General features: G+C 37.2%; 1 long non-coding RNA gene across 2 annotated transcripts in view; it reads right to left on the reverse strand.

Annotated features, from left to right (window-relative positions):
* Positions 1 to 21305, reverse strand: part of LOC115289393 — a 57544-nt gene extending 36239 nt beyond the window's left edge. The window contains exons 1-3 of one of the 2 annotated variants that reach the window (XR_003907602.1): positions 21095 to 21305; positions 19887 to 20095; positions 5472 to 5586 (exon numbers count right to left, since the gene is read on the reverse strand). This is a non-coding gene — a long non-coding RNA (uncharacterized LOC115289393). Of the gene's footprint in view, positions 1 to 5471; positions 5587 to 19886; positions 20099 to 21094 lie in introns of both variants that reach the window. The other variant, XR_003907601.1, reaches the window with a different exon arrangement.
* Between the last annotated feature and the right edge of the window lie 361 nt (positions 21306 to 21666).

Genomic DNA, 21666 nt, shown 5'->3' on the forward strand with positions numbered 1-21666 from the left:
AACCCCTCTAGTGGATTTTTTATTTCAGCTATTATACTTTTCTACTCCAGAATATCTATTTGGTTTCTTATAATTTCTATTTGCTGACATTCTCCATTGTTTACATATTGTTTTCCTGATTTCTTTTATTTATTAAAAAAATTTATTTAATGTTTATTTTTCAGAGACAGAGGGAGACACAATCTGAAGTAGCCTCCAGGCTCCAAGCTGTCAGCACAGAGCCCGATGCCAGGCTTAAACCCATGAACTGTGAGATCATGACCTGAGCTGAAGTTGGGAGCTTAACCAACTGAGCCAACCAGGCACCACGATTTCTTTTATTTTTTTAAATGTTTGCTTATTATTTTGAGAGAGGGAGAGAGAGAGAGAGAGAGAGAGAGAGAGCACGTGCGAGCATGAGCAGAAGAGGGACAGAAGAAAAGGGAGAGAGAGAAATCCAAGCATGCTTGATGCTGTCAGCACAGAGCCAGCCAGCCCTGGGGCTCAATCCCCTGAACTGTGATATCATGACCTACACTGAAACCAAGAGTCAGACGCTTAACGTGTTGAGCCATCCAGGCATCCCTTGCTGATTTCCTTTAGTTCTTTGCCCATGGTTCCCTTTAACAAAATTAAGCATATTTAAGACAGTTAACTAGTCTTTGACTAGTAATTCTAATATCTGAGCTTCCTCAAGGATAGTTTCTGTCAAATCATATTATTACTATTACTATTGTTATTGTGAATGAACCATGTTTTCTTATTTCTTTAGAGTTTGCACTGTAATATTTTGTTGAGGACTGGACAGATTGAATATTATAATGTAGTAAGTTGGGAAATCAGATTCACTTCTTCTTTAGAGACTACTTTTATTCTCTGTTGAGGGCTTTGGTTATCCATTTGTACAGTGACTTTTCCTATTTTTGCAAGGTTTATATTCCTTGCTATATGTGACCACAAAACATTCTGTACCATTGTTTCTGCAAGTCAGCCTATGACCTATTTTCTTAAATACTTAAATTATATATACACACACACACACACACACACACACACACACACACTCAAACACACATAATTTATCTATATCTATATCTATCTGTATCTATATAAAGGGTATATGTGTCTAAATTCTCCAGTAGAATCAGTTGCCAGGGACTTCCTTGAGGTCTGAGAGGGACAAAACAAAGGTGACGTCTGCACTTGTCCCTTAGGGAACTGCCAGATCTTCCAAACCACACAATCCTAAATATGTGAAAGTTAATGCCCTTCAAGCACACCTTAGATTTAGCCAGCTGCTCTAGTAAGGGATGCCATCCCCATCTCCAAGAGGAGGCAGAGGAATGGTGGATGACAGCTGGTTTGCACAGGTCACTCCCTACCAAAGTTCAATAGTCTCCTCCTTTATCAACTACTCCTTTGGTTATTATAAATGTCTAATCATGTTCCCAAATTCCAAAATAAGTGATTCTGATGGGTTTTTTTTCTAGTTTAATTTTTCTTTTGGTAAAAAGATAGACTTCTGTGGTTTCCTGGTTTGCTATTTTTCATAACACCACTCAATGTATAGTGTCTTAAATGTGCATTTTACCTTAATCTGAGCAGACCTCTTGTAATAGGTATACACTGTGTGCGTCTTTGTGTGCTTTTTTTAATTAAAAAAAAAGTTTATTTGTTTTTGAGAGAGAGAACTGGGGAGGGGCATAAAGAGAGGGAGACAGTGGATCTGAAACAGGCTTTGCTGATAGCAGATATCCAATTGCGGGGACCACACTCATGGACCAGGAGATCACAACTTGATCTGGAGGCTTAACCAACTGAGCCACCTAGGCACTCCTGTGTAGGTTTCTGTGTGTGTATTTCCCCAAATCTCTTAACTTTTAGGTTTCTAATTATTTTTAAAATGTTTAATTATGTCAATTATTATTTTTTTTTTTGGGAGAGAGAATATGCATGTGCAGGAGTGGGGGAGAGAGGGAAGGCAGAGGAGAGAACCATAAGCAGGCCCACACTGCAGTGGAGCCAACAAGGGACTTGATCATATGACCATCTAACACTTTTTTTAAAACAGATTTTACTTTTATATAATCTCTACACTCAACATGAGGCTCAAACTCACAACTCTGAGATCAAGAGTTGCATGTTCTACCAACGGATCCAACCAGGTGCCCCTCTAATACTTTGTATACACCAATTCACCTGAAAATCTTCAACTTTAAGTTTTAGTAAAATTTACATAAATTCTCCTTGAATTGTTATTAATTTTCCTAATAATTATTGAAAGAGGCATTTTAACTGGATGGTAAGACATATTTCCCTTTATAACTCTTCATAAATAGAAACAACAGGCTTTGTCATCAGTTTAGTTTGGTTATACTGTGGTTTGAATCAGTCAAAATGTTAATGCAGTTAAAATATATGTCAGTCTTCATACTCAAGCAGAACAAGGGTTTTCTGTTTAGCATTCATTAACTACTCAAATTTTATCAGCTGTCTGAGGGAATTTTGTAGTGAGTACTAGATTTATTGATTTCTAGCTAGCTATAAATCGCTTTTCTTTAGAAACATATATATGTGTATTGAAAGCATATAACAGATTTTGATAGATTGGGAGCTAGAATTAGCAAATCTTTGTTCAGTACTGTCTGTGTGTACTGTGTCACAGTACTGCCTGTTAAAACCAAAACATGACAATGTTTGGCTTATTGTGCCCTCAGCCCTTGGGAAGATGATCTTATATGCTCAAATGTGTGATGGAGGAGAAACAGAGGAAGATATGAAAGAAAACTCTCTGCCATAGAATCGTAAATAGTGTTGAGTTCAGGTGTTTTAGTGAATGAGAAAGAAGTGACTTTGAAATTATAATGACTCACATGTCACCCGAAGAATTTGAGAATTCTTGTCCTTCATGGCAGCATGTGATAGAGGACAAACAGGATGTATGTATTTACGTGGGAACCAACAGTTTGATTCTCAAACCCTCATTGTTTGTACTTTGCCAAGGATTGGAAGAAGTTTCATTTATAGCTCCTGCTGCTTACTCATTTACTCAGTTATTCAATCAGTCATTAAAAATGTATTAAGAGCCTATTGTGTTTCAGGCATAAAGGGTAAAGAGATGAATATGATATGGTCCTTGAAACTTCTAAATTAGTTGGGAGCACAAATGAAACAATCAGCTAATATGATAGTATTGGAAGCTGACTTAGAAGTGGTACCTTTTTATGTATGAGCAGAGTTTAGCACACAAGGAATCTATCCTTTATGTAGGCAGAGCCTGAGCTAGTTATAAGAGACAAGAATGAGTGAATTTTTTTAGCATTTTCTTTAAAAAATAGAATGAAACCTGTCTTTCTCATTAAGCCTAAATTTGCCTAATGCCTTAAAGAAGCTAGTCAAAGAGAAAGGTCTCATGTCCTGGAAAAGAGAGGTAACTGAGAAGGATGGACAGTAAGGACAAACTTCTCCAACTTGGTTTATTTTGATTAGGGTATCTCTAAGATCAGGGGAAAATGAATTACTTAATCCTCTGTCTTTTCCTGAGCAGCTGGATTCAGTAGCAGCTGTTACTCATCACGCCAGGTGCAAATACTTATAAATGAAATTATTATTCAAGTGTAATCGTTTCATTCTTCTTGTTCATGTGAATGCATAAGAACCAGGGTCTAGTGTGAAGATTTCCCAAAGGAGAAAGGCCTGATGAGAATGTGGGAAACCAAGCAGGGTGAGAAAGATGTTTACCTGTGTGGTGTCCTGATATCAGGGTCACTTACCAGGAAGAGTATTCAAGTTGGGCTGGCCAGCCTGTTCAGCCCAAGTAGAGTGATAATAGCAAGTACATGGTGACGGCTGTTGGGAGTGGGAGGGGGGTGTCAGCTTGGTGTAAGGTGTAGAGTCCAAGCAAAGTGATAAAATTTTCCATATGGAGAAAAGGTCTGATGGGGTTTTAGAGGTGAGGCACATGAGGAAGGCTTCCACATGTGGGGGGGGGGCATTATACCCTGATAAAAGTGAGGGGTAATTGTGGTGATAGGATCATGATTGATAAAATATATAAATATATAAAGTGAGATAGGTTCCTATTTTCTGGCAAGGAAGTTACAATTAAGGGAAGGGGGAAATTACAATTAACCCTGTGATGTTGGGTTGAAATAGAAAGTATTGGTGTGGACTCATGGGTTTCAAAGTACAAAGAAATACATTACATATATATATTTAATATATGTTAAATATATATTTTTGTATAAGATAAAAATAGATGTTAATGTTTGTACATATACATACATACATTCCCTAGTTCTATGAAAGGACCTCAGGATAATACCCCACTAACAACGAATACATTTAGCACCCAAATCTGGGCTTCTAAATATCATTCTCTACCCAAAGGAACCAAAGAACCTTGAAGAAATAGCTGATTTTATGACTTTTTAAAGAAAGAAATTGTACCAGAAGGTAAGTGATTTAAATAAAAAGCTAATATCTGAAATGAATGGATACAGAAGCCAACCTACATGACCTCCTACTGGCCAAAATAAAGATAAATATAATAATGACAGTAATGGATTATTAGTCACTGAATAAAGTAGAAATCTATGGGATGATACCAATATAATAAATGAATAAACTGAAAGTTTAATTAAAAATAGGATATTTTATACCTTCAAATAACCCCCCTCACAAAATACTTTAATTGTAAAGGAACAAAAATAATTTTAAAGCATGAAAATCTGTCAAATATCACCTTGATCAAGAGATTAAAGTGGGGGCATCTGGGTGGCTCAGTTGTTGAGTGTTGAACTTTGGCTCAGGTCATGAGTTCTTGAGTTCAAGCCCCATGTCCAGCTTGCTGCTGTCAGAACAGATCCAGCTTCAGATCCACTGTCCCTATCCCTACCTGCCCCTTCCCCACTCATGTTCCCTTTCTCTCTCAAAAATAAATAAATAAACATTTTTTAAAAAGAAAGAGATTAAAGTGAACATCATTGTATGCTACTAGATAAGGTTCAATGAGAACTCAGAGTTACTTTGTGATATCCCTTTGAATGTAGAGAAAACAATAGGAAAACAGAAAATGAAGGATATTCTGCAAAACAAGTGGCCTAGAATTTTCAAAAGTCTTGAAAATTAAGCAAAGGCTGAGGAACTCTTCGAGAATGAAGGAGATTAAAGAAACATGACACGTAAGTGAAATTCTAATTCTTAACTGGATCCATATTCATAAAGGAGATTATTGGGTCAATCGACAAATATTAAATGGGGTCTGAGGGTTAGATGGTGTTAATGTACCAAGGTTAACTTCTTAATGTTGATGACTGTATTGTGCTTATGTGAGAAAATGTCCTATTTGTAGCATATATACACTTAGTATTTGGTGGTAATGGAATATCAGATCGGCTCCTAAAGCTCTAATGGTTCAAGAAAAAAAGTTCTTTGTTCTGTGCCTGCAACTCTTACATATGTTTGAAATTCAAAATAAAATCATATTTTACCTTATTAAAAATAAGATCCAGGACTCTGGTGTCAAGTTGCCTTGTTTCATATTCCAGCTTCAGGCTTGTGGGCTTGGTTAAATCCTGTAACCTCTCTGAGTTGCTGTTGCTTCCTCTGTGAAAAAGGTATCATAGTAATAACTTCTTAAAAGGGTTATTTTAGGGTCGCCTGGGTGGCTCAGTCGGTTGGGCCTCCGACTTCGGCTCAGGTCAGATCTCATGTTCGTGGGTTCGAGCCCCGCGTCGGGCTCTGTGTTTACAGCTAGCTCAGAGCCTGGAGCCGGCTTCCGGATCTGTGTCTCCTTCCCTCTCTGCCCCTCCCTCTCTCATGCTCTGTCTCTCTCTGTATCAAAAATAAATAAAACATTAAAAAAAAAGGGTTATTTTAAAATTTCAATGAAAGTGGCACTTGGGTGATTTGGTTGGTTAAGCTTCCAACTCTTGATCCTGGCTTGGGTCATGATCTCATGGTTCCTGAGTTCAAGCATCAGGTTCTTCACAGACAGTGCAGAGACTGCTTGGGATTTTCTCTCTCTCTCTCTTTGCCTCTCCCCTACTTGCATTAGCCACTCTCTTTCTCTCCCTTAAAACAAACTTGAAAAAAAATAAAGTTTCAATGTAAAAGGCTTTCACATAGTTTTCAGTTCTAAAGAAATATCTTTCTTCATTAGATGTTATTTTCCTTACTCATTTTTAAAAAATTATTTTTAATGTTTGTTTATTTTTTAAGAAGAGAGACAGAGTGTGAATGGGGGAGGGGCAGAGAGAGAGGGAGACAGAATCTGAAGCAGGCTCCAGGCTCTGAGCTGTCAGCACAGAGTCCGTGGCAGGGCTTGAACACACAAACTGTGAGATCATGATCCTAGCTGAAGTCCTAGACTTAACCAACTGATCCACCCAGGCGCCCTTTCCTTATTCATTTTATGGAATAAAATAAAGGTTGTAATGCAGTCATGTGTAAATGACTACAAATGAGAGTGCATGGAGAGTTCAATTTTTCATACTAAAGGAAGAAGCATTACACATTCTTTAGTCACTTAATACTGAATCTTTTTTTTTAACTTAATGAAGAATCTTATCTTTCATCTTCAATTGTGAATCCAAGATATGTTTCGGTTCAGATCCATCAGATGAATAATATAATTCAGTTTAACCATATTATAGTTTCATGTACTCTAAATGCCTCTATAATAACAATGTTGGATGCCACCAAGTTCCAGTTATGGAACTATATGTGTATTTATACACATACACTTTTGCTGCCAGAAATATTCAAACAACATAGATGTCACAGTGGCAGAAACTGTGTCCAAATCAATAACAATAGATGACAAAATAAATGTTCACATTCATAACTTTGCATTTGCAATTGAGAAAATTCAAAGTAGTGAAGAAAAGGAAATTTGTCTTTGGTCTTTTTCTTTCTGCCCTGACAAATTACCACAAACCTGGCCTAAATTAAAATCCGTTTATTATCTCACAGTTCTGTAGATACAGATTTGGATGGGCTTGGCTTGATTCTTTGCTCAGGGTATCACAAGATTGAAATCAGTTATCTCCTGGGCTGGGCTCTTATCTGGAGGCTCTGGGGAAGAATTCCCTTCTAAGTTTGTTCAGATTGTTGGCAAAACTTAGTTCCTAGTACATATAGACAGAACTGAGATTCCTGTTTCCTTGGTGGCAATTGTCTGGAAGTCACCCAGAGCTCTTCCAGACCACCCACACCCCTTCTCAAGTAGCTTCCTCTGTCTTCAAACTGATCTTGGTGGGTCAAGTGCTTTGCACACTCTGAATCTCTCTTACGTGGCATCTAGAGAAAGTCTTTTGCTTTAGATGGTGTGTATGGTTCGATCAGGCCCACCTGGATAATCTTGTTTCAGGCCCCCTGTGCCATATAATATAACACAATCATGGCAGTGATATCTTATCACAGTCATGGCTCCAGTGACCAGGGTGTGGAACTCTGAGGCCCTCTTTAGAAATTCAGCCTACTGACACAGAGCAAGGGGAGGGGGAGGAACAAATAATGCATTATTCTGTAAGATGGTGTTTAATTTTTGATGGGCAATTTAGAGGCATATTTTCTTGAAATGTCAACAGCGTAGGTATATATGCATAAATGATAAGAGGAAAAACTTGAACCAACATGAAAAGAATCATCCTCAATGTTATTTCTCCAGTGTATAAGTACAACATAGGTAACTTCAAGGACATTTGAAACACTCAGCATATACATACCTGCTTCTACAGATAATACAAAATTATTTTGGTATTTACTTAGAAATTTAGGTTTAGTTAAAACTACACAGTATTAAATATGAATGACTTTTACACCTTCTCGGGTTCCCATTCTTAATTGCCAAATTGGCTAAGTTATTATCTACATAGATATAAAAGTCAGTGGAGGAAGGGAAAGAAGGTTTACTGGAGAAGGCTGTCAGGTGATTCTAGAGTTACTCTCCTCACAGCTGTCCATACCAATTTTGTTTTTGTTAACACAATAAGGAACGTTTTGAAACATTTAGAGAATTGTGTATTAGAAAGCACAAAATGATAACTGGGCAATCACAGATTCCTGAAGCTGTGTAACCAATGGCCCTTAATATAAACAGTAACCTACACGTCTATGGGCTTTCATGCACACACTCCCAGGAGTGTCTGAACCTGGCCAACCCCTCCCCCGTGGTTCTACAGCCCAGAGGCTTGGCTTAGGTGGGGTTGGAAATGCCCTAGAATGGCTCTTTGTTGATTTTCCCTCGTGCTAGAGCCTAGTGTTGCTGTGAAGCAAAGTGCTATTGAATTTGCTCACTCAGGCAGAACACTCAACAGGAAGGAAGGAAGCAGCCATTCTTTCTGGTCCTATTGTCTGACCGCTAGGCTTAAGCAATCAAACAGCTCTGTGGCCATAGCTGGATGCTTACAAGCCTGTCGTGGTTTTTCCTTTTTTTTCCTTTTTTTTTTTTTTTTTTTACCCCCGGTGGGTACTGGGGAAGGGGGCAGGGATGGGATGGATAGAAACTGGCTCTTTATGATTTTCACTTACTTTTGATTATTTGGTGACATCCTTTCCGGCTCACTCTCAGGTACCCATTTTCTAACTGAATGTGAAAGGAGTCAGGATGGATGAGAGTGGACACGTTTTGGAAGTGAGGGAAAGGTAGCTATGGAAAGGGCTCTCACTAGGGATGCTTCTGAAAATGGAAAGAAGTAAACATTTTGCATCACTAATATATTTTGAGATTAGTCATCATTTTTGAATAATAGCTTTTAATGGACTTCCAATTTCATGTCTTTAGACAAGTCATTTGTCTTCCCTGTGCTTCGGTTCTGTTTTTTTTTTTTTTTAATTAATAGAATAAAGATAAAAACCCTACCTTGTTCCTTTCAGAAGGTTAGTATAATAGTCAAATGTGTGAATAACTGCTTAGAAAAATATTGCCTTATCCTAAAATATAATATTAGGATTCTCTTGAGGAAAGAAATGTCACCAATTAAACAACCAAGATGAAGAAGAAAACTTAATAAAAGCCAAAAGTTACTGAATAAAAATAATAAATTTTGTCACTGATGTATCTGTTTCTAAATTATTGACAGCTACCTTCAAAGTCTGACAAGTTTCCCCAAAACCAATAGCCTTGGGATTGCCATAAGGAGGCAGTTAGTAGAAATCTATATTTGGCCACATAATTTTGTGCATAATTTTCAGTTTCTAAGTGCAGTTTTAAAATGTATTTATTAAAAGACCAAAACTTCATATGATTATTCTTCTTTTACATATGAATTTTAGGAGAAATGAAAATTTAAAAATCAAATACAATTTGAAGAGTAATTATAGTTAAATTTTGTCGGGGAAATGGTGCCTTCATTAACATGAGCTTTAAATTTAAAATTTTTTTGATACGAATCCTAAGTAACTGTAATGGTAACAGTTATTCAGAAGTCATGAGGAGTTTAAATTACCTGGGTTATTTGGGGACTTTCTGATAGTTTCTGAGGAAACCATGCCATAATCTTTAATAAGTAATAACTTTTAGCATTAAAATGTGGAGAATGGCAGTAGCTTCGGAAGAGTGAGGTGGTCAAATCACCCAAGGCTGGATATGTCTTCTAAGGAACACATTTGATTTTAGATGGATTTTTCCTTTTTTTTTTTTTAATGTTTTATATTATTTATTTTTGATACAGACAGAGTCAGAGCATGAGAGGGGAAGGGGCAGAGAGAGAAGGAGACACAGAACCGGAAGCAGGCTCCAGGCTCTGAGCTAGCAGTCAGCACAGAGCCCGATGCGGGGCTTGAACCCACGAACGTGAGATCTGATTTGAGCCGAAGTCGGAGGCTTAACCGACTGAGCCACCCAGGTGCCCCTGGATTTTTCCTTTTTAAGGGCCAAATTTCAGGACAAATCGATGGCTAACTTGTTAGTCTAGAATTGTGGAGTCTACAGTAGAGCTCAGATGGGCATACTGAGATATTACTTAATTGGCACCTGCCCCCCACTTTTAGAATTTGGGTAATGATGCCAGGCTCTCTCTTTGGCTATGTACATTCTTCTTCACATTAGTAATTCAGTATTTGGCACCATCCATGTAATTTTCCCAAGTAGAAATCAAAGTCAGTAATTTAGGAAGAGATTAAGGACCTCTGAGTGGAGAATCTGTTTCACATATTTCTTCAGGATATCCTGGCTATCAATACGGTGAGGAGAGCTCATAGAAGCCGACAGACGTATAGTGATTAAAAGAGACTAGTAATTCCTCAACTGTAGGTTACACAGATATTCCCACATGCTCTGATTTGTAAGGGGGCTTGGAGAACATCCAACCCTCAAAAACCTATTTACCCAGTTAACCCAGTGTCAAATCTTGATCATTTTGAGGTTATCCCCTTGGGTGATCATTCCTCTGGGGTACAGTCACTTCTTTTTTAGACTGAATTTGTTTCTCAGGCTCTTTTTCTTAGGGATGAGTTGATGTGAAAACACCAGAGCCTATAGAGTAATAAAAATTGTGTGGAAAAAGGAGAAAAGTTACCAGAGAGAAAGGGGAGGCACTGAAAAAGAGATTATTTTTTCAGTAGGCTCCAGGCTCAACATGGGGCTGAAGCTACCTCCTGGAGATCCAGTCACCTGCTCTACCCACTGAGCCAGTCAGGCCCTTCAAGAAGTTTCTTTACAATGCATCACAATATACCTGAGAGGAGCAAACTGGTTCTAAGTAACTGTCAACTAGAACAGAGTGTAATTTTCTTTAAAGGAAATAAATCTACAGTGTAAAATTCACAATGTCCAGAATAGAACATCAACCACAAAAATTACTATGCATGAAAAAAAGTAAACAAATGTGACCCACAGCCATGAAAAAAAAAAAAGAGGCGCAATAGAAAGAGACTCCAAATGACAGAGATAGAATTGTCAAACAATATTAAAATGCCTCAAGGGTTGAAAAGGAAAGCACAAGTATAATGAAGACAATGATGCAAAATCTAATGAGGAGCAAATGGAAATTTAGTTAAAAATGTTATATCTTGGGGTGCCTGGGTTGACTCAGTTGGTTAAGCATCTGACTCTTGATTTCGGCTTGGGTCATGATCTCACAGTTTATGGGGTCCGGCTCTGTGTGGGGCTCCACACTGACAGCAGGGAGCCTGCTTGAGATTCTCTCCCTCTCTCTCTGCCCCTTCCCCCACTCACACAGCCTCTCTCTCTGCCAAAATAAATAAACTTTTTAAAAAGTCATATCTTACATGAAAATTTTACTGCAAATTACATGATAAGAGAAATTTTGTTGATCTTGAAACATACCATTGGAACTATATAGAAAATAAAGCACAGGGACCCCCAGTTTCCACTTTTTCATGTAAGGGGTTTGGATGCCACCACTCCATCTTAGCAAGTAAAAGCCGAACAAACTGAAAAATCAACAACTCTTCTTAGATCCTTCAGAGAAGTGAGGTCCCAGGACAGACCACTTCCCCAAAATTGGAGAGACAGGCATTTACAGAGAATCGCAAATTATCAGAGCAGAAATGCACATGCAGAAATCTAACCAGGCTCAGATAAAGGAGGGAGATTGACTTTGTTAGATACTATTTTACATTGTTTTCATTTTTATTTTTTGATTATTTATTTATTTTTGAGAGGAAGGAGCAGCAGAGAGGGAGGGAGGGAAAGAATCCCAAGCTGGCTTCATGCTCAGCACGAAGCCCAATGCAGGGCTAGATCCTCCTACCATGAGATCATGACCCGAGCCAAAGTCAGATGCTTAGCCGACTGAGCCATTCAGGCACCCTCCTTTTTATATAACATGTTTTGCAAATAGCAGTATATATTAAGTTAATGGTCACGTAAGTTTGAATCCATTCTTTACTCCTTTCCCCCCACCAACCATGATTTAAGTATATAGAATAAAACTCTACACTCATTTACTGTGAATCCCTTGACTAATTTTTATAGATGTATCTATTTTTACTACTTTTGTGTTTCCTACTTTCTTACTCCTACTATATGGTCTTTCCCTTCCACTCAGAATCCTTTTAACATTTCTTGTAGGGCTGGTTTAGTTGTGATGAATTTCTTTAACTTTGGTTTGTCTGAAAAATTCTTTCTCTCTCCTTTTCTGATTGATGGCCTTTCTGGATAGAGTATTCTTGGCTGCAGGTTCTTTTTCTTTAAGCACTTTGAATATATGATGCCACTCCCTTCTGGCCTGCAAAGTTTCTGCTGAAAAATCAGCTTATAGCCTAATGGGGTTTCCCTTGTATATGATTGTTGTGGGGTTTTTGTTTGTTCATTTCTTGCTGCTTTTAAAATTCTCTTTTCATCACTACTTTTTGACATTTGAAAAACCTTGGGTTGATTTTGTTGGGGGCTTTCTGTGCCTCCTGAATTTTGTATTTCTACTTTTTCCCCAGATTCAGCAAGTTTTCAACTATCATTTCTTCAAATAAATTTTGTTCCCCTTTCTCTTGTCCTTCTGGGATCCCTACAATGTGAATATTTTTTTTTTAATTTTTAACATTTATTTATTTTTAAGAGACAGAGAGAGACAGAGTGATCAGGGGAGGAGCAGAGAGAGAGAGAGACACACACACAGAATCTGAAGCAGGCTCCAGGCTCTGACCTGTCAGCACAGAGCCCAACATGGGGCTCAAACCCACAAAGCATGAGATCATGACCTGAGCCAAAGTTGGACACTTAACCAACTGAGCCATCCAGGCATCCCTACAATGTGAATGTTATTACATGTGATGGTGTTGCCATGTTACCGAAGTTTATTTTAATTTTTTATTATTTTTTTCTCTTTTATATTCAGGTTGATTGTTTTTTATTACTCTGTCCTCCAGGTTGCTGATACATTCTTCTAGTCTACTATTTATTCCATCTAATGTATTTTTAATTTCTGTTATTTTGTTCTTCAACTCTGATTGGTTTCTTTTTATCTTTTCTAATTATTAAGGATACAACTGATGTCTTCCACTCTTTTCTCAAGTCCAGTTAGTATCTTCATGACCATTACTTTAAATTCTCTATTATACACAATTAATTATCCCCATATCATTAAGGTCTCTTGCTGTGATTTTGTCCTGTTCTTTCATTGGGGACATAGTCTTCTGTCTCAACATTTTGTCTAACTCTGCCTGTTTGTTTCTATGTGTTCAGAAAGTCAGCTTTGTCTCCTGTTCTTGAAAGTAGTACCTTCCAGTGAATTATTCCCCTTTCACCAGAACCTGGTGCTTCAGGAGCGTCTCCTATGTGTATTGTGTGCACCCTTATGTTGTGGCTGAGCTATTTTTACCTTCAGCCCAGTTGTCTCCAATGGCTTTCTTTACCTGTTGGTACAGTTTTGTCCCTGTGTTGTTAGTGGGCCAATATGGTGCCACAATGGTCTTGAGTTGAGTCAGACCATGCACTTGCCAAAGATGTAGTAGCACCAAATGACCAGGCGATTCCCTGTGCTGTCCCCTGAGAAGCTTTCATTGGTAAGCATCACCTGCAGTCAGACCAGCTCTGTGTCCTCAGCCACTGCTGGGGCTGTAGTAGTTATCTTCCCCTCTCCTTGGGGCAGGAGTCACTTTAGATTCCGCTGTCAGATCTGTTTACACACTGCCAGGATTGTGGCACCATATTGAATGAACTCTGGTCAAGAGCATATTGAAGGGGGGGGTTGCCACAAGAGAATGAGTGAGTGAGTCGCACAGCAAGTTAAGTAGTGAGTGCTGGCACAGCATTGGTTCCTACAGATGTCCCTGTGCCTAGGCTGGGAAAGAGGGGAGAGAAATGGCGCTAGCCAGCTCCTTAGTTCTTGGGGAAGTCTCCCAATAATCCCTGGCCCTCTACCACAGGCTCTGAGATTAGTAAACAAATATTTCTGTATAAGCCAGGCATTTCCTTGGTGGGGTTGTTTGTTATGCCAATTCTTTAAGGGTGGCTCTCGTGGCTCTCCCCCAAGCCTACTGATTTTTAAAGTTCTAGGTGTTAAGCTCTACTGACTGTATGAATTCAGGAAATTAGGCCCTTCTGCTTTTCAAAGTCAAATGTTATGGGTCTTTGTCTTTCCTGGGTTGTCTAGCGCAAGGCTCTTATTTTTCTCCCCTGCCCCCAATTCTGTGCCTGCAGTGTCCCTCCCTTCCACAGACATAGTGCTGGTCTGTTTAGTTCCCAACCATGTCTCTGCCCTTCCTACTCCCTTTGATGTGGCCTCTTCTCTACATTTAGCTGTGGAGAGTCTGTTCTGCCAGTCTTCCTTCCATTTTCTGGATTATTTCCACTGATGTGGATGTTATCTAGTTGTATCCTTGGATCAGGTTGAGTTTAGGGTCCTTCTACTCCCCCAGAATTTCTGAATGCCCTTTATTATTTTTTTAATAGTTACCTAACATGATTTTTAAATTCAAATGAAATATGCAGAGTCCTCTGCTATAGCACTGAGTCAAATCTCTTTCTCTCAAATGACAGTAGGCTGAAGTATTTCAAGAGTTGTTGAAGCTACAGAACTCTAGTTTTCTCATCTGTGCCCTCCCATTATTTCCCTCTGGATGCACAAAATGTCAACATTCATTAAAAGAATGGATCAAAAAAAAAAAAAAAAAGGAATGCATCAAGGGTTTGATGTAGTGATTTGGATAGGATTGTTCTATTGTGCCAAGGACAGTAAACATCCTCCTCCATGGATATGGAGACCACAGATCAATTCAGCTGCCTAATGGAGGGCAATTTGTGAATCTCTTCTGACTTGGCAATTCCATTTCTATTGAATTGCTTTTTTACAGCTACTTTGCAACATGAGTCACAGAAAGCCTGTTTTCAACTTATAAAACACTTAATATCAATTGCTTTCATCTTCCATTTCTACTCCAAAATTGGAAAAAATTTAAAAAAATAGAAACAAATATTTTTAACTATTTCATCTTATCAGTTAGTTTTACACCAGCTCCCCTATGCAAACTCTTGCCTGGGGGCAAGAAAAAATTAAAATAAAATAAATTAGATTAAAACATTGGATTGGCTGCTCTAACAGAGATAAAAAAAGAAACAGCCCATCCCCACATAAAGTTGCCTCCCTCATGCAAAATTCCAAGATGGTGGGTAATTCAGAGGACTATCTCTAACAGAGATAAAAAAGAAAAGAAAGAACTCATCCCCACATCAAGTTGCCTCCCTTAATAAAATCCCAAGATGGTGGGTAATTCAGAGGAATAGAATACTCTGATCCACAAAGTCATATAAATATCCTCTGACCTCCAGTAGTGACTTCACTAATCTTTTCATTGACACACCAACATCTCTCATCTCCTTGACTTTTTACTATGTTCTATTCCTGTATCCTTATTACTAGCAACTTTCTACAACTAATTTCTATCCTCTGGCCCCTATGTTGCAGATCAATGCTGGAAAGTTATGAGAAAGTGTTGACTGATATGTCCAAATTCCCTTTCTACTCTTAAAAATCTTTTATTAATCGTTTCTGTTCTATAGCTATAATTTTCTTGTTTTATTCCTCTCCTATAACCTTTTAGTTCACAATCCTGATCCACCCTGTTGGCTGTCACTGAAATTGTGTAATTTGTACCTGTTTCTCAAATTTCAATAATTTTCAAATTTTGTTCCTTCTTTAGCTTTTCCCTTTTCTATTTCCAATCTGTCAATCTATTGAGTGTTGTTACTCCTCAAAGAGATATTCACTGTTTTTCTACTTTTCCTCCCACATGCTTTCCAATGCTATATGAAGAAGGGGTCAGAGGTGACTATCTTGAAGTTGTTTTACTATTAATCATTTTGAGGCATATGAATGATAATTTCACATGGTGCAAGCTAATTCTTCATAGTTTTTGACAGTAGGAAAGAGAAGATATTTAATATTCTAAAGTCAGCTGGCTTTTTCCATCATATTCCCAATATAGCAAATAAGAATATTTTTGTTGAGTCCTAAATGGGAAGCTTCCATGTTTCTTTTCCATATCTAGAAACAAACTCTCTCCACTCCTGCCCTTGAGTCTATAAAATTCCATTTTAGGGCTAAGATTTATCAATGGAAGATGGAAAATAAAAGAAGGAAAAAATGAGAAGTAGTAGCAGCATAAAGGCATTTCTCCCTACTTTTTTCTTCCTTCCTTGATCATCACTCCTCTTCCAACCTTTTTTAAAAGCAAACAACAACAACAAAAATAACTTTTTGTGTTCCAGACTAACAATGGTAAATTGCAAGAAATAATTAGTGTATGAGTTAGGAAAACCTAGGTTATGGTGCAGCAACAAATAAGTCTCCAAATCCCAGTAACTCAACAGAAAAAAAAAACAGTTTTTTTCCAATTATTCTATATGCTTAAGCTGTTCTTCAGGGGGTGCTTTATTTGTGATAATCATTCTGGGATTCATGTTGATGAAAATACTATCTTGATAAGAACTTCCATTATTATTAAGGTAGTGGAAAGGGATGCTGAGAATCATATATGAACACTTACAAATTTTTCATGGAAATGACAGAGACTACTTTTGCACACTTTTCTTTGACCAAAAAGTTATTCATTTGTTCCTAACTTACCATGTGTCAAGAAGGACAAGCATTCAATGGCCCATATGTGGGCATCCTCTGGTGACTACCACTGATATTCAATTAAGGAGTGGGGTGATAATAATAGTTCTTACCTCATAGGTTGTTGTGAGGATTTATATTAACACTTAAGCATAGAGGAAGCTCATTTATATGAATTAAAATTAAAAAAATAAATTATAAGTTTTTTATAGAACTGACAACTTATATGGAGATCATGAGTGGTTAATATGTTCTCTGGGAGACTTATGTGTAATCCTTATATTTTATTTATGTCATTCTATTTCTGAGCATATAAATTTATATATTTAGATGATTTTCATGTTTAAAAGATTACTGACTTCCTTTTATTGATGAAAATTGAGCTTAGAGTAGAAATATCAATTTTATCACTCCAAATACACATATAAATTCAGAATATATTTTCTTATCAAGTATTGTTTAGATAGAATGTTAAATCCACTTGCAAAGAACTGCACATGATCTTTATACAACAACAACAAAAAAATAACTGGTCTTTGTCAATGGTCAATCAAGCTTTCAAAAATCCATTCCACCAATTACTTCATAATGAGTTATGTACATAACAGAAAAGCCAGCTCTCTTGTGTTAACATGGACGTGCCTCTGACAAACTTTGGCAGGAGGCAGTCAAAGTCAGAACTGGTCAGTATTAGATAGCAGGATGAAGTCTCTTCTAATTTACAGACCTGACTAGTCTAGTTTACAAAAACTGTGCATCCATGTAGACAATACCAATCTTAATAAAGGAAGGAAGCAAGGAAAGGAAGGAAGGAAGGAAGGAAGGAAGGAAGGAAGGAAGGAAGGAAGGAAGGAGGAAGGAAAGGCAGGTTTTTCTCAATGCATTTCTTTGGGGCTGAATTATCTCAATAAATGTCTTAACTCTCTCCACTTTACTTAAGGAGTTTCTTCTAAAGCAAAGTTGTGGCCTGGCAACTCACCAATCATTTGGGCGGTAAAGTAGACCATTTAAGCCATTGTGGTAAGTAGAATAGCTAGAAATCTGTAAGCTGGGCTGGAAGGATGACAGTGAAGAACTACAAAACTTTTATGCATTTGCACTTGATGGGCTAGATTGCTCTGTCTGGGCCCTCTTGCAATTTCCTTCTAACTAGATCCTTTCTATGTGGCAACGTTAACCTGATGCACATGAGATATAATGTGATCACAAAATACTCAAATCCTACAAAAACTGATCATTTTTCTAAACTATATGAAATATGGGAGGGGATTCAAGCATACTATAAACATGGTGCTTCATAAAAACAGGGTAGAAAATAGTTATTTTAATACATATAAAATCAAAGATGAATATAACCAGATGTAGAAAACCAATCAGAATCTGAGGGTCATAGAATTTTACTATATAAAGAGGAAAAAACCATATTCTCAGGAAGTAAATATTATTATTAGGTATTTTTCCCCCAGAACCTAAAGAAGTTTATAGTTATGTATTTTATTTCCAGAAATTTATAAAAATAAATCACATAATTCCCAGAAAATACAGTTTAAAAGTTACCTTTACAGAAAGGAAACACTTTTAGCAATTGTTGGCAAAAGAAGAATTTATTACCTTGAGTGAAAATTTGGAATCTAGATCTTTCTTTTTCAGATAAGGAGTATTTCTAATAATTCTTTGATAGGCTTGAAGGAGCCTATCGAATTAAAATTTTAACTTTTTAAAACAGAAGAGATCTTTCTTTTTATTGTGCATAGTTTTTAAATGATGGTAAGATTAGGAAAGATCAGAGAACAAATACCATTTTACAGATATAATTTTGTATTACCAAAACTGAATGGTCTGATCTAAATTCTTTCAGAAGAATGCCCTTTGAAAGACACACATACAGCTGCTACTGGTCTGTAAGATGTACCCCTTTTGAATCAGAGAAAATTTTACTGTCCTCAAGATGGTGTGTTTTTTTTTCCTAATAGTCCTTTGATTTCTTTCTTGCAATTGAAGAAACTAATTATTATAAGCTAATACATTTAGATTTTTATAAAAGCAGATGTTCCGAGTTTTAAATTCAAATTATATTGCTAAGAAGCATCTTTTTACTCATTTTTCTTCTCCCTGTCCTCCCTCTGCCCTTTATTCTATTTTCAATTCTTTTATTATTCACAGATCTTTTCATAGATTTCCGTCCTTCAGAAGATTATGGTCTTCCAATGTTAAACCACTTAAATCTGTCCTTCTAATGGAAATGCTTTTTTTTCAACGGTTAAGAAGCACATTGCTCTTGACATGACTGAGTCTAAATTTCCTCCCTCATTCTTTTATGTAGCTTTTATTTTCTCATTGTCCACATTTTCCCCCAAATGTCATTTTACAGTTTGCTTTCATAATAACATTGCCAATGTTCTAATACCTGCTATTTATCTGATACTTTACAGCTTTATAAAGCACTTTCATTTCTTTGGTTTACTTATTACATTTTGCTTCTTATAAATGTATTTGTTAAAACTTTTTTTCATGTGGAACATGAGTCATAAATGAAGCATAATATTATTGTAGACTATCTATTGCCAGAAATAGTTTTCTTTTAACTACTGTCAGAATTATATTAATCCTGGAGGTTAAATCATTTCTGAAATATATTAACCCTGGAATTTAAAACTATAAAGCATTAACTGTTATCATAATTTTTCATCCTAAAGTTACTTTAGATAATGATATATATTTTTTCTTTTTTTCCTACAGGCTATTAGAGATATTACCAGTTTCAGTTTGGAAGAACAATGCCAAGATTTTAGCTTCTTTAAAAGATAAGTATTTCTTGGGGAATATCTCTGGCTATACATATGTGATGGTCACACATTGGATCGATTTTAAAGTGAATGCTAAAATTATTAATGTAGCATTGGTATTTTTTTCCCCAGCAGGATTATCTTCTTAGTGCTAAAAAATAATCTCTATTTAGTGAGGAAAAGTAAACATTAAAAAAATTCTTATAAAAATTACTCTAGTTTAATTTTCATTATGAAGGCAGAACAGAGAGCATTTTAGGCTGTCTATAATAATGAACATAGCTTTTGATATTTCAGAGACCTTTTATTTTATGAGATTTGAGGAGAACATTTTCATAGCTGACTTTGTTATGGAGAAATCTCTCAGACACTGGAGACACTGTGTCTATTACTAGAGTTAGTGGGAGATGGAATTAGCAATGATAATGTGTTGACCTTCTGATAGCCCTTTTATTATCATCTTTCTAAGTACTTTCTCTTATTTTACTCTCATAAGAATTTTCTGACATATGTGCTACGTAAGAAATTATGCTTAACTTTAGCAGTTTAAAACATTTATTATCTCCACTTTCTGAGGGTCTGGAATCTGGAAACATACCTGTTTGTTTCTGGCTCAGGGTTTCTCTAGAGGTTGCAGTCAAGATGCCAGCTGGTACTGTAGTCATCTCGAGACGACCAGGTCGAAGGATCTAGTCACAAGTTCACTTCCATGGTTATTGGCAGACTTTACCTTCTCACTGTCTGTTGGCTAGAGACTTTAGCTCCTTGTCATCTGGGCCTCCTCATAGGCTGATTTAATGTTAATGGCTACTGGGTGATTCCAGATGAGAGAGACAGAGAGAGACAGAGACAAAAAGGGGGAGGAGGAGAAGGAGAAATCATCGTCTAAGCAGCTGTAGTCTTTTTGATAAGCTAATCTCAGAAGGGACATACCATTACTACTCTTGTATGCTGCTGGTCACACATTTACATGGTACCATGTGGGAGGGGGCTACATACAGCCATGAACTCCAACAGGTGGAGATCACTGCAGGCCATCTGGGAGGCTGGCCACCCCATTAGGCAATCAGGTGTTAAAAAGATGAACCCCCTGAGGCCCTGGGAAACAACTGTCTTGTTGTAGATCCTACGCATCATTCTGTGAATGTGGCAATAAATTTTCTACATGAGAAGCTCATGCTCTTCACAAGCTTTTTCCCTATGACCATTGGTTTTTACATGATGATAAAAATGTACCAGTTAAAAAATGAAGTTTCCAGACTCCATGTGTTTCAGTTCATGACTGGCTAGTTCTACAAGCAAAGAAAGTAGGCTTGTTGCACATGTGTCATTCCTGTCAGCCATATTGAACTAGGGCCCCATTTAGATAGAAAATGTGATGCCTCCTGTTTAATTTTGGAGTGCATTCTCTTCCCCAGTTTCATTTTATGTCAGTCAAAGCAGAAATTTTAAGATGGGGAGTGGTGACTGAAAAGCCTCTTTATTTCACAAGCACAGAGAGTTATATGGGAGAGTAATGTGGATGGTGTCTTCAAGAAAGCTTAAATGTGGTTAAAGTTTTACTTACAAAGCAGTAAGTGAAAAAATATGTGGTAATCATCAGGAGAATTTTCTGAATTATTCAGTTGAGCTATTAAAAAACCAGTTCATATAAGTAGGAACTTACAGTAATCAAACTGATGGTTTATTATTTTCCATCGTAAGACTGTAGAGTCAACACATTGTGTTAGTCATTGTACTTCCTGCTAATTATTGTTGATGACTCTTTAGCATGGCATTCATGGTCTTCTGAAATTGAATATTTACCTCTTCCAACAGCTCCCATTCCTCAGTTCCTGTGATCCATGTTTGATGATTTCTAACATTGAAAGGATTTTCACATATCTGTATTCCTTGCCATTTTTGTGAATTCATTCCTTCTTCTGATAGACGCAAAGCAAATGCCTGTGCCAGGCATAGGACTAGATGATAGGAGACAGTGAGAAGAATGGACCAGTTCCCTCCTGCCATGGGCTTCTTATCTCTCTGTGGGAAATATTCCTGAAGAAACAATTACGGAAAAACTTATTATGCTTTTAAAAAATATATGATGGAAGAAGGCCAAGGGTTGTGATATAGTACAAGGAGGGGGGGGTCTACCCTAACGTGTATGGGGGAAGGCAGTTGATACAGTCTTCCCTGAGGCGGTTTATAATGGCAGGGAGCTTACATGAGGATCAACACCGGCAGACACCCAGGTATGTTTAAAGTTATTTTTTTTGGACATGCAATTAACTTAAATATAAATTCTACAGCCAAGTGCAAAGTTACAGATATGATGTTGCTATCCTTTGACCATTACTGTAAGTGTTTAAGCATTAGCCAACTGTGTCATACAA

The sequence above is a fragment of the Suricata suricatta genome, chromosome 4 (assembly GCF_006229205.1).
Source record: "Suricata suricatta isolate VVHF042 chromosome 4, meerkat_22Aug2017_6uvM2_HiC, whole genome shotgun sequence".
NCBI lineage: Eukaryota > Metazoa > Chordata > Mammalia > Carnivora > Herpestidae > Suricata > Suricata suricatta.